The following is a 14,316-nucleotide window of genomic DNA, read 5'->3' as shown; positions in this document are numbered from 1 at the left end:
GGAAAGATGAAACTTTTTTATGATTTTGGAAAATATTATAATTTCCTTGAAATATATTAAACACCAGGAAGTAGGAAAATGGGGAAGATACTTTTTTTCTGCAGTTATCTCAATATCTAAATTTGAAAAGCTTGGTCCCATACAACAGATTGCACTGGAGCAGATTATCGGTACATGACTGCTCTGGGATAACAGAATCTCAATTACTGTAGTGCAACATTAAATAGGCAAAAAAAGCTGACACTGCAAATACGTAATTACTGTGTAAAATTATTTTTAAAGAGGGATTTGTTATAAATTTAAAATGTTGCAAAAGTAGAAGCAAACATAATGCCACATAAGTCTATGAATTCTTTAGCTTCAACTTTCATAGTGATATAGTAACTGCTTGAGAGGATAGTCCTCATTTAGGGACTGACTTGATTAGCGACCATTTGCAGTTATCACAATGATGAAAAAGTAACTTTGCAACCAATCCTTGCATTTACAGAATTGCATTTACATTCAACTTACAACCACAATTGAGCCCAAAATTTTTGTTGCTAAGTGAGACATTTGTTAGGTACCGTATTTTTCGGAGTATAAGACATACTTTTTTCCCCCATAAAAGGGGGTGAAAATTTGGGTGCGTCTTATACACCGAATGTAACCAAAAACGCAAGGCACGGAGGAGGTGATGGTCTGTGGCAATCCCTGCAGTCTGGAACAGCTGATTGGGGTTATTCCGGGAGGCCAATCCACCCGCCAATCAGCTGCTCGTGCTAAATCAGGCTGCAATAATGTGCTGAAGATGACCTGGCTGTTCACTATTTGCTGCAAGGACTGTCAGAGTTCACAGCAGCAATCACATCCAGAAAACACACACAAGTAACTGATTCAACAGGATTCAATAACTTTTCTTTATATGTAATATAACACATGAAGTAAATATACAATACCAAAAGCAGATTTTTCCAACGTGGTAGTAAATACAAGCAAAACACAAGCAGAGGAGAGGAGTTTCAGTTTTAGTTTCAGAGCTCAGCACAGCATGCAGCTTTAGAACAGTTGAGCTAAGACATACCCAGGGTCCTTGCTGTCTCCTTCCTTGTTGCTCACACAGAAAATACTGTTTCAGTTTCCAAACAGCCTTCAACTCTCATACACTGACAGGGCACTAGCCAGATGAATACCGATGGATGCTGGTAGGCAGAGGCAGAATTTTTTTTTCTTATTTTCCTCCCCAAAAATTAAGGTGCGTCTTATACTCTGGAGTGTCTTATACTCTGAAAAATATGGTAAATTTTGCTCCATTTTCTTGCCATAGTTGTTAAGTGAAACACTGCAGTTGTTAAATTAGTAACACAGGTTACTAATCTGCCTTTGCTTGTCAGAAGGTCACAAAAGGGGTCACATGATCTTGTTACACTACAACAGTCATAAATGTAAGTTAGTTGTCAAGCATCCAGATTTAAATGATATGACCATGGGCATTTTGCAACGGTCATAAGTGTGAAAAATAGCCATGAGTCATTTTTTCCGTGCTGTTGTAACTTCAGTCACTAAATGAACTGTTGGAAGTCGAAGACTACCTTTACTACATTTTTAGATCACAAAAGCTGAAGTAAAATAACAAAGTTGCAGTTTTACTTAACAACCAAGTTGGCAGGCTTAATTCTGGCCACTAAATGAGGGCTACCTATACTAATGAGAACAGAATGCTTCTCAGTGTTCTGGTAGTTGTAAGGGTTAACTGTAAGCTTAAGCCTACCGTCCATGTCCTCCTCCCATTTATTTGCGTTCATTTCCTTTGTTCATGTCTATGTTCATATTCATACCTGCTATCTTGTACATGTTTGACAAATAAATAAATAAAATAAAAACTGCACAGGACAAATTGTGCGGATATTTAAGGTCTGGATATTAAAGGTCTGCCATCCAGGGACTACCTAACTTCATGTCCCCAACATGATGGCTATTGCAATTTTAATATACATACATACTTACCACACTAATGTAGGTATATATATATGTATATAGCATGTGTATAGGTGTGTAAGGTATGTGTATGGGTAGATATATACTTACAGAATTTCATTTTTAATGTGTGCCAGTGTTCTAACAGTAAAACATGATGATAAAAGTTATCTTACCTTACCTTACCTTATCTTATCATCTTATCTTTCATCTTATGTTATCCCTTATCGTATCTATTGTAAGTCATTTTACAAAAGCACTCCGAACATGCATTTAAAATTTTAAATGTGCCAATCTTGGCCAAAAAGAATATGAATGACTGGAGCGCATATCATCAGACTAGAAGGCAAAATCACAAAACAAACTGGATCTCACTTACTTTGGCCCTGTCATGTGGGGAATTCACTAAAGAAAGCAATTATTTTGGGAAGAGTTAGGTGTACAAGGAAACAAGGTGTCAAAGAATATGGTGACTATCAAAGCTGATACCAGCCAGAGCATAGAAAAACTCAAAGAAATGGTGCAAGATATGAAGAGACTTGGCCCATCGAAACGCCAAAAGTTCTGAACAGATAACATTATCATCATGTCCAGTGGTGGGTTTCAGAAATTTTTACTACCAGTTCTGTGGGTGTGGCTTGGTGGGCATGGCATGGCTTGGTGGGCGTGGCTTGGTGGGTGTGGCAGGGGAAGGATTCTGTAAAATCTCCATTCCCTCCCCAATCCAGGGGAAGGTTATTGCAAAATCCCCATTTCTTCCAGATCAGCTGGGACTTGGGAGGCAGAGAATAGATGGGGGCGGGGCCAGTCAGAATTTTTACTACCAGTTCTCTGAACTACTCAAAATTTCCGCTACCGGTTCTCCAGAACTGTTCAGAACCTGCTGAAACCCACCTCTGATCATGTCTATGGAGATTCTCAGTCATCCAAGTCACAGTTGTCCCAAAGGTGCTTTTTCAAGAGGCAACTGGACTTTCTGTTTTTTCTTTGAAGACGTTTCGCTTCTCATTGAAGAAGATATAAGGTATGCAATGTGGTATGTACTTTGTGTTCTGTTAAACTACTGTATTGCATTATGCCTTTTGCTGCCAAATTTTTTTGTACTTGTGATTAGTATGGCCTGATTCCAGCAATTCTTTTGCCTATATATTAAAATATATTTTGCTGATTCAAGGGTGCGAGTTATGACTCTTAATTACTCCCTTTTGTTCTAAAAGTTTCAGTTGTAAATGCAAGCAATTTTCGACAATATTTAGATAGGCAATATTTATGCAAATACCATATGAAATATTTAGCATAGCAAATATTTAGCATAGAAAATATTTAGCATTTAGCAAATATTTAGCATAGAAAATCTAGAAATCTGCTTATTATTTTTTTGAGACATAGAGTCAATTGACTGAATAAAATTATTTTTCTGTCCTAGAAAAGGTGACTGATTTGAAAATAATGTGGCATAGAACAGGCTCTGTGTTATTTAAAAAAAAAACGCAGCCTAATCTTTCTACCATAGAGTTAATGGTGGGCACAATAGTCATTTAATCCAGTCCTCTGAAATATGCAGGAAATCCAAATAAACTATCCTCAAGAGTTGGCTGTTCAGCTTTCTCTTTAAAAAAATGCCTCCTGAGATAGAGAATGCACAATCCCTGAAGTATTTTTGGTCCTTATCTTGGTGGCTGTGGAAAGTAATTCCTGACCAGGAACCCTCACCCTGGTCATCACTTCTTTACCCTCCTACCATCGGGAAGGAGATACAGAAGCATAGCCAGCCACACAAACAGGCTGAAGGACAGTTTTTATCCGTGGGCTGTCAGACTCCTGAATGAGAAATAACATCATAACTATGTAGTATGATGGACTGCAGGGCCGGCGCAATGTGTAACATGTACTGGTGTGATAGGACTGGGTATTTTGTTAATATGATTTATTGGGTTAGGGATTTTCTGTCTTCACTGTGAGTTGTGTTGGAGGGGTGCATTGAGGGAGCTCAACCAATCACATTGTACATATGTTGTGCACTGACAATAAAGATTTGAAATTGAAATTGAACCATATTTCTTATAGCATCAGTCTTCTTTTCCTTACGCTGAACATTACAATTTCCCTCAGCCTTTTCTCATGATCATCCTTGTATTTCTCTTCTTTTTTAAAATTTGTATTTGTTTTATTGTATTATTTAAAATAAAAAGAAAAGGAAGGAAAAGGGGAAGAAAAAGGAGCGGGGAAAGGGGGGCATGAGATACACCCCCTTGTATTGTATTTCTCTTCTGATCTTATATATCAATATAGCTATATATTTCTGATAATTAAAAAAAACAGTTAAAAATCAAAAACATTGCAATTAACATTTCTTTTTGGAAAAAAAATGATGCTATTGTAAAGAATGGTTTGATATAATGGGTAAAGGTTCTAATTTGAGCTCTGGTAGCGCAGCAGACTAAAGCACTGTTATTAACATCAGCTGCCTGCAATTACTGCAAGTTCAAATCTCCCCAGGCTCAAGGTTGACTCAGCCTTCCATCCTTTCTAAGGTAGGTAAAATGAGGACCCAGTTTGTGGGGGCAATAAGCTGACTTTGTATAAAATATACAAAAGCATGAAGGTTATTGCTTAACGCATTGTAAGCCGCCCTGAGTCTTCAGAGAAGGGCGGCATATAAATCAAATTTTAAAAAAATAAAAATAAAAAATCTTATTACACACAGACTCCATTATTAGCAGATGGGGTTAGCATGTACATTTGGAGTGGGTAAGCCAGAAGGCTTTTGATGCAGTCCTGTCCCAAGTCAGGTGTACCCATACACCAAGGAGTTTAGTTATAAGTCTTTGATTTGGGATTGTACAACCACATACTAAGGCAGGCAGGGCAGGTGTGCAGGCACACACCCAGAGCAACTGTAAGGTCCCAAAATACACTTGAGTCACCAGAATGCCAAAGAGAGAGACTCAAGACGAGGCTTGCAAAAAAAACAGATTTTATTTATGGCCAAAAACAAAATACTGGGTGGAACTATATCCAGAACATACAGATACAATGCATGCAAGGAGATAGCCACACCTTGGGGAAGGTATGGCGTCCTTTTATACCCTCAGAGACGTCAGCTTAGTACCCAACTCTGGCCTCCCAATCCAGGCCCGTGCATTCCTTGTTGCCCTGCAAGGGGGAATAGAAACTTCCCAATTAGTCATCTTGAGCATTTCTTTGTTTACTCAATTGGCCACTTAGGCCCCCTGGCCCTGGAAAGTAGGAGTCTATCCAGATCAACATAAATTAAGACTGAGATAGTACCATGCTCTTAGATGGCACAAGAAAGAAACAGGGAGAAGATTAATATGGGTTCAGGTCAAATGGCAGGGACATATGTCTGACAAATACCAGATACATTACAGGCCTAATAACAGAATATGTTTGTTACAGGAGATACAAATATAAAGGCATAATATATGTGATACAAATACAAAGGCATATGTGTATTACAAGAACCTAATGGTTACAGAATCTAGTATACCAGTATATCATATCCTAGCATTATTTATTATATCCTTATTATTGTTTCCCTTCACAACCAAGTGCCAGTCCTTAGGTGACTTGCATGCACAGAGTTCCAAACATCCAGAGAATCAAGGGAGAAGCAGAGATTGTAGTCAGGCCATGGTCCAGAAGTCCACATGTCCAAGCATGGATCATTAGTCAGGCCTGATTCAAAAGATAAGCACAGTTTCCACAGACAATAAGATCCAGAGACAAATGCAATACTTCCAGCAAATGAAGTCATGGTTTCCGGCAATATTGCTAGCAGCAATGATTCTTAGATGTGACTGGTGCAGCTAATAAAAGAATAGTGGAGAAGCTGTGCCACATTGTCATGGATTCAGTCTGAAGAAAGGAGCAGAACGCTGAGTAGAAGAACCATGTTTATTGCTTTACAAGAAAGACAGACCCTGAGCAATGGAAGAGCAAAGAATTGCTACAGAAGTTGAAGGCAAAAGGCGGGAAATCCTAGGGATTTCATTGGCTGGCCAGTCTGGGGAAGCTAGGCAGACCTATGTCGGAGTTCCTAGGACTCATAGAAAGCAAAACGGATCCTTCAGGATAGCAGAGTTGGGGAAGCCCATCATTAAAGGACATGGAAAGTTGAGGTCATCAGCTGATACAAGTTAGAAAGTTTAGTTTCTCTGGGTTGCAATTCCCTTGCAAGACCAGCTCTTAGGCTGTGTTGTGAGCTAGTGAAAAGGTTTATTTTATATTTATTTTATATTTATATTTATATTTATAAATATATAATATATAAATATATAATATAATATAAATATAACATATATATGTTATATTTATAGAATTCTTAATAGTTAACAGTAACTGAGTTGGAAGGTACCTTGGAGGTCATCTAGTCTAACCCCCCTGCTCATGCAGGAGACCTGTACTAGGGATTCGAACCGCCAAACTGCCGACCTTTCTGATCGACAAGCTCAGTGTCTTAGTCACTGAGCCACCTAGTCAGGCTTCTTGGTTTAGATGGGATTGAAGGGGGGCTTTATGGGGCAGGGAGGTTCAATCTAGGTATGATGGGATTGGGCAAAGAGAGGAACATTTCTGCTATTCATCTCTAGGACTGGGGCGAGGGCCTGGATCCTCATCACTTGATGCTCCCAGGTGCCTGCATGATCCTGTCTTTGTCAGCACCAGATGTCTGATTGCTAGTCTCCTCCTGAGGCTATTGTTCATTCAAGGTCTCCAGAGTGTCTTTGTCCACAGACTCCAAGCAGTGTCTTTCAGCTTGGACTATTTCATATCTGAGCTGACCGTGATCATGCAAGGATGTGGTTAAACTATAAAACTAATTGTTATAAAATATTTATTTCTGATGTATGAAACGGGGGCAACCATTGTTGTCTGCAAACAGGGTTTAGCCTGGCACAGATGCCAATCAGGGCCAGATAGGAGAGATGGTTCAAGGAACTTTTATTGAAGTATTTCAGTAAAAGGGTCTCAGCAGCCAAAGGAGCTAACACCCCGAACCATCTATGAGTACAAAATTCTATACAGCTATGGTTAAGGAAGTTAACACCCTAAGACTCATTCATTGGTTCCTTGACACATGGTTTCTTTGGACTGGTTTCTTCTACAGGTAGTCCTCAACTTATGACCACAATTGAGCCCAAAATTTCTGTTATTAAGTGAGACATTTGTGAAGTGAGTTTTGCTCCATTTTGCGATCTTTCTTGCCACAGTTGTTAAGTGAATCACTGCAGTTAATTAGTTAGTAACCCGGTTGTTAAATGAATCTGGCTTCCCCATTGACTTTGCTTGTCAGAAGGTCAGAAAAGGTGATCACAGGACCCTGGGACATAGCAATGAATTTGATCACATAATCATGGGGATGCTGCAAAACAAAAAAAAAACAAAAAAAAAAACAGTTAAAGCACATTTTTCAGAACTGTTGTAACTTTGAACGGTCACTAAACAAACTGTTGAGAACTACCTGTACTTTACTCTCCTTCATATATTGCATGTTTATGCTAATAGCCCTTCTTATCAAAAGGGATGTGTGTTTTACTATTATAATAAGCTAGAGACGGGTGTCAAACTTGTGGTGTCACATTGCCGTCACATGACATTTTGCAACATTTCCCCCCTTCATGGAGCTGGGGTAGGCATGGCCTGTATGTGATGTATCCGGCCCGTGGGCCGCCAGTTTGACACCCTAGAGCAGAGATCCTCAAACTACGGCCCATGGGCCGGATACAGCCTGCCAATGCAAAGTATCCAGCCCGCGGAGTTGTGTGATTAAGCCCTGCCCCTTACCGTGGGCCTTATCTTCCAGCGAGTCAGCCAGAACACTAGCTGAGGGCCAGCTGAGGGGTGATCTCGCTGGTGCAGCCTTAAAAAGCAGCTCTGGGCTTGTAAAGTACTGCTTTAAATTAAAAGTCTTTGAAAACAATTTAAACAGGAGCTTAGGAAGGAGAAAGGCAAAAAAATGGACTGTTAAATTGGCCACGCCCACCCAGTCACATGACCTCCTAGCCTCACCCACCCAGCCAATCCAGCCCCCCCAACAGTCTGAGGGACTGTGAATCGGCCTCCTGTTTAAAAAGTTTGAGGACCCCTGCCATAGAGGTTACCAAAGTTTATGTCTACATGCCAACTTGTTACTTTTTGTAACTTTCTTGTTGTTAGGCAGTAATGTCCTACCATTCCTTACTGGTCTTGTTATACTCATTGCAGCTGCAACTTTCTGCCCTAAGCAATTCCTTTTACAAGCTTCCCTAATTCCAACCAGACACCTTCACCATAAAAGGCTTGTTAGTGTTAAATGGTTTGTTCAGGCATGAACTAGGCCGAGGTTGCGTTTAAACAGAACACTTTATTAAACAGCAACAGGCATTGAGAAAACACGAACCAGGCTGAGGAGAACTGACAGCCTATTTATACTCCTTAGCTTGTCAAACGATAACCAATCAGCAACCACAGATACTCCCGCTTTAGGGAGGCCACGCCTCTTGGCCAATCACGGGGTGGCGTCCCCAGTTGCCGGGGCCGCCGAACACAACACTCCTTCACCCCTGGCTTGAACAGACGTAGTCTTTAAGGTACTCTGGGCGCCTGCACAGATGAGATGAACGTCTCAGCGCTGGCGCGGCTGCAGCGGCGGAGGGGGGCAGATCAGTGTCAGGAGCTGGCATGGCCGGCGAGCCGTCATAGCCAATGGGGACATCCGGAAGTGCTGGTAAGTCTTGGGCGAGACTTGGCCCCCGGGGGTTAGGAGGAAGTGTGACGGCCACCGGGGCGTATCTGGGTGGTGTTGCATCTTGTAGGACTACGCTTGGGTCTCTTCTGTCCCCAGCGTCTGATGGGGTATCTTGTCGGCCCCTCAGTTGGTCCGCGTGTCGGCGCCATGATCGACCATCAGTCAGTTGAATCCTGTAAGAACAGGGGCCGGTTACATCTATCACCCGTCCCGGTAACCAACGAGGTTCGCCCCCATAGTTTCTGGCAAACACCAGGTCTCCTTCCTTAAATGCCCTGAGCCGCACACTAACGCCCTGATAGCCCTCTGGAGCATAGGTAGGGTGCAAACGATCCATCACCGTTCGCAGCCGCCGCCCCATCAAAACCTCCGCGGGACTGCGATGGGTGAGCAGGCAAGGAGTCACATGTTGAGCAAACAGATAAGTATCAATCTTGTCCTGCCAGCTCCCCGAGGTAAACCGGGCCAACGCGTCCTTGGCAGACCGCACAGCCCGTTCAGCCAAACCATTCCCTGACGGCCGGTAAGGGGCAATCTGGGCGTGACGGGTTCCTAAACTCGCGAGGAAAGACTGGAAAGTGGCAGAGATGAACTGAGGTCCATTATCAGTAACGATCACATCAGGGATCCCATGGGTGGTAAAAAGGCATCGTAATACCCTAACAGTGGCCTCGGCGGTTGTGGAAGGCATGAGTTCCAGTTCCACCCATTTTGATAGGGCATCCACAATGATTAAGAAATGTCGGCCCCAGAAAGGGCCGGCAAAATCCAGGTGCAGCCTCGACCAGGGGCCGCAGGGAGTTTCCCAATCCCTGGACGGGGTGGACGGAGGGGCTGGCCGGGAGAGCTGACAAGGCTGACACCCGGAGACCCATGCAGAGACATCGTGGTCGAATAAGGGCCACCACACATAACTACACCCTAACTCTTTCATACGTACGATGCCTGGGTGGCCTGTATGTAAACATCTAAGAACCTCAGGCTGGAGGGAGGGAGGAACCACAACCCTGTGTCCCCACAGTAGACACCCTAGGTGGACCGATAACTCATTTTGGCGGGTACGGTAAGGAGCAAAAGCAGGAGGCACCTGCCCTAAAGGCCATCCCTTAGTAACCCAGTGGAGAACCTGAGAGAGGATCGGGTCACGGAGGGAGTGGGCTGCTATGTCAGTGGAGGTCAGTGGTAATGACAACTCATCCACCAGAAGGACGGGCAGGGCCGGAGATGGATCCAGCACAGGGGCCGGCAAAGGGAAACGACTCAGTGCGTCCGCGTGGGGAATGAGCTTACCCGGTCTGTAGACTAATGAGTAGTTATAAGTGGCCAGGAATACTGACCACCGTGACATGCGAGGGGACATGACCAGAGGCGTTTGGCGGCAACCATCCAGTAACCCTAACAGGGGTTTATGATCTGTTACTAATTCAAACAGCCTGCCATACACATATTCATGAAAGCGTTTGATAGAAGCGACAGCCGCGAGAGCCTCCCGATCAAGCTGACTGTAGTTACGTTCTGCGGAGGACAAAGTCCTCGAGTAGAACGCTATCGGTGCTTCTAACCCATTCGGAAAACGGTGACTCAACACCGCCCCAATTCCGAATGGGGACGCATCAGCTGTCAGAGTGAGGGGTAAATCTGAGCTGTATTGGACTAACACAGCTGACGAAGATAACAGGTCTTTAACCGCCTGGAATGCGCGGTCATATACTTTTGTCCAAACCCAGGGAGTTGCTTTGGACAGCAACCGGTGGAGGGGTTCGGCTACCGTGGCTTTGTGGGGTAAAAATACATTATAAAAATTTAAGAGACCCAATAAAGGATTGCAACTCAGCCCGGCAGGTGGGCACCGGTGCATGCTTAATGGCAGCGACCTTAGATGGGGTGGGACGGATCCCCTTACCATCCACTAAGTAGCCTAAGAATTCAATTTGGGAAACACCAATTTTGCACTTGCTCTTGTTTAATTTTAAGCCTGATTCACGGAAACGGAGGAGGACAGCCCTTACTCATTCGATGAGCTCACCCTGACACAAAGCGGAGACAAGCACATCGTCAAAGTAAGGCACTACCCCCGGCAGGCCCTGCAAAAGACGCTCCATTAAATTTTGAAAGAGGCCCGGGGCTACGTTCACACCAAACTGGAGGCGCCGACACTTAAAAGCTCCACGGTGGGTCACGATGGTTTGAGCCTCAGCCGAGGCATCATCCACCGGGAGCTCTTGATACGCCTGGGCCAAATCTAATTTGGCAAAAATGGACCCTGGGCCTAGGGAATGTAGTAGATGTTGAACTACAGGAACAGGGTAAGGATTAGCTGTTAACGCCTTATTTAGGGTGCATTTAAAGTCACCACAAATCCTAATAGACCCATCAGGTTTGATGGGAACCACGATGGGGGTCTCCCACTTAGAGTGATCGGTTGGCTCAAGGACACCTTGTGCTAAGAGCTTATCTAATTCCGCGTCCACCTTTGGCCTAAGAGCAAAAGGGACACGGCGCAGTTTAAACCTAATTGGGGCAACCTGGGGGTCCAGATTGAGGGAAATAGGGGAGCCCACATACTGACCCAGGCCCCCATCAAAAATGTCAGAAAACTCATTAAACAGGCCCCCAAAACTGTCCACATGTGTGGAGTGAATCCCTGATACCTGTAACCCCAATGCCCGAAACCAATCCATTCCCAGTAGGCTGGGAAGGAAACCCTTGACCACGATCAATGGAAGAAGTCCCACAAACCCCTCAGTTTCAATTAAAAAGGAATCTTGTCCTAAAATAGGAATGAAGTTCCCCTGGTAGTCTCTCAATCTGACAGGGCAGGGTTTCAAACATCTCTTCTGAATCGTTGGAATTAGCCGCTTTAACACCCCCCATGACACGATTGACTTTGCCGAACCAGTGTCCACCTCCATCGGACAGGAGGCGCCTTCGATGAGCACTGTCATTGAAAGTTTGTTGTTACTGGGTAGTCTGGAAAGGAAGTCACCTCGGTGATACGGCAGTCGCGCGAAATCGAGAAACATTCCTCCTTTTTAGGACGGTGAGACTTCGGCAAAACAGCAGTTTTGGGCAGAGATCGGCATGCTCGAGCAACGTGGCCCAGTTTCCCACAATGGCGGCAAGTTGCAGATCTAAATCAACAGGTCGCCCTTGGATGCTGTTCACCGCAGCTGAAGCATAGAGAGGGCTGAGGTTTAATTGGCCAACGTTTGTTCTTCGGTCTAGGCTTAGAAGCTTGTAGACGACTAATATAGGCCTCCTCATCCGTAGGCTCGTCAGAGGCAACGTCTTGCAGGTTAACAGTAGTAGATGACAACCCCCTGGAAGGGTAGAACTTTCTAATGTCGGCAGTAGATTTGTCCAACATTTCAGCCGCCTGTGCCTCCTCGATCGCAGTTGGGAGATCTAAATTCTTTTTGGCCAGTAAACGTCTTTGCAGATGGATGTCTTTAATGCCACACACCAGTTGTTCCACCAGCGCGTCATCAAGGTCGCAGTATTCACAATCGAGGGCAGCTGTCCTCAAACGAGCCACATAATGATTGATAGACTCCCCCTCCTCTTGTAACACCTGTCGCAGTTGAAACCGACGGGCAAATCGGGAAGGTGCAGGGGAGTAGTGGTCTTTTAACTTAAGGCGCAGGACATCCCAGGCAACTGTGTGCACCAGGGTAGGGGCAAACAAAGCCCGAGCGGTCGCAAAAACCTCAGGGCCACAAGAATTCAAGAAATGAGCTCTCTTTTTACCTCCAGAAAGGTCGGTGAAGTCGTTTGCCTCTAAGAAACATTCAAAACGTTCCATATAAGCTTCCCAGACCTCAGTGGATGGGTCAAAAGGGGCGAAAGTCGGTGGAGCCATTGGAATTCTTCCTCTTCCTCATCGCCAGTGTTAAATGGTTTGTTCAGGCATGAACTAGGCCGAGGTTGCGTTTAAACAGAACACTTTATTAAACAGCAACAGGCATTGAGAAAACACGAACCAGGCTGAGGAGAACTGACAGCCTATTTATACTCCTTAGCTTGTCAAACGATAACCAATCAGCAACCACAGATACTCCCGCTTTAGGGAGGCCACGCCTCTTGGCCAATCACGTGGTGGCGTCCCCGGTTGCCGGGGCCGCCGAACACAACAGTTAGCCACAAGGCCAGAAATAAATCTTTTTTTAAAAAAACACCAACAATTACTCTCAGACAGGCTATAAATACCTGGTAATTTCCATAGTTAACCCCTGCATTATGCCACAATGTTTGCTTGCGGTTTAATCTTAAGAAAACTTCATGTACACTGTGGGGGAAGGTGTCTTCCATTATTTAAGGAACACCATTTTCTTGTGCTAAAAAAATAAAACTTTTTCTGTACCAAACTTAGCCTGCTTCCTTGACTCTCCAGGTTAACAGATCCAGAGAAATTCAATTATCTTAAGGTCTGGAAAAGCAAGGGCCCCGTCCGCCTGCCTAAATCCATGATATGGATTTGTCCATATCATTATTATATAAAAACTAAGTAGGAATAAAATATATACTCATTTTATAATACATGTAGAAAAAAATCTATTTACAGATAGACAGGTAGAAGCCAAATTACTAAGATTACATGCTAAACTACCATAATAAATCATACTGTCCAATTTTGTCAGCTATATTTGTAGAAAACAAATTCAAAACTGATGGTTAATAAGTTTCATTAAGCCAATTTTTAAAGTTAGGGATATTGTTACTAGTTTAATTTTTCTGGTCAGGCCCAATATAAGAGACTGAAGCCTTTCTTATAACCAAGGTATTTATTTCTTGTCTTCCTCAGGAATACATTTGGACAGCAGAGGTTCTGACAGGAGCAACGGCTTATATACAGAGGAGGCGGAGCAAAAGGTAAGTAGGGACCAATGGCAAGGAACATAATGACATCACATAATAACATATATACAAATACACATATTTACAGAGAACAAGTTAGGTATTTTCAACTGTAACAAATCCCCCTCTAAAATACCTAACCAATAGTGAATTATTAATATTATATATGTACATTAAGTTTAGAAGTTAAATATACATGTTGTTTGGTTGCTAATGGTTTAGTGAGAATGTCAGCAATTTGTTCACTAGTATCGCAATGAACAGCTTTAATAAATCCTATACTCGATAATTGTCTCACATGTTTGTATTTGATATCGATATGTCGAGATCTTTGGCCTATTGCCTCGGAAGCTGATATATCTATTGCTGCTTTATTATCTTCATTGATGATAATTGGATAAATAGGTTCATCCCATATATTAGATAACAAATCATCGAACCAGGTTAGGTTATTAGCTGCTTTAGATAGGCAAACGTACTCGGCTTCTGCTGTAGAGGTGGCAATTAAATTTTGTTTGCCAGTGTACCAATGCACCGTACAACCATTTATAAGAAAAACATATCCAGAGGTGCTTTTTTGGCTTTTTGGATCACCAGCCCAGTCTGCATCAGCGTAGCAGGTCAAAGTTGGCTTTTCAGAAATGAATGGTTCTAAGTATAGACATACATCAACGCTAGATTTCAGATATCTCAAAATTCTCTTGATTCCTTCCCAATGGTATAAGTTAGGATTGCTTACATGTCTTGACAACAAA

Source organism: Pituophis catenifer, unplaced genomic scaffold, assembly GCF_029215685.1.
Source record: "Pituophis catenifer annectens isolate HBS135680 unplaced genomic scaffold, rPitCat1.0.hap2 SCAF_1, whole genome shotgun sequence".
NCBI lineage: Eukaryota > Metazoa > Chordata > Lepidosauria > Squamata > Colubridae > Pituophis > Pituophis catenifer.
The sequence above is the reverse complement of the archived record's forward strand: the minus strand, read 5'-3'. Positions refer to the sequence as shown.